We start from the raw sequence: 210 nt of genomic DNA, 5'->3' as shown, positions 1-210 counted from the left end.
CGTTCTTGTATTGCTTAGGAAGCGATTCCGTATAATTTGGAATTGCACCAGCTTCCATAATTTTCTATAGTAGTATAGTATATACACTAACAAAGATATTATGTCATTCGTTTATCCTCCTCCGACTTCCACCTCAAGCACCTATAACCCCGCATACTTCAATGCATCCTCTAACCTCACACTAAGCGCAGCTGATTCAAGATATTGGCA

This window comes from Plasmopara halstedii, assembly GCF_900000015.1.
Source record: "Plasmopara halstedii genome assembly, contig: Scaffold_2592, whole genome shotgun sequence".
Classification (NCBI taxonomy): Eukaryota; Oomycota; class Peronosporomycetes; order Peronosporales; family Peronosporaceae; genus Plasmopara; species Plasmopara halstedii.
Note: the sequence above shows the minus strand (reverse complement) of the source record.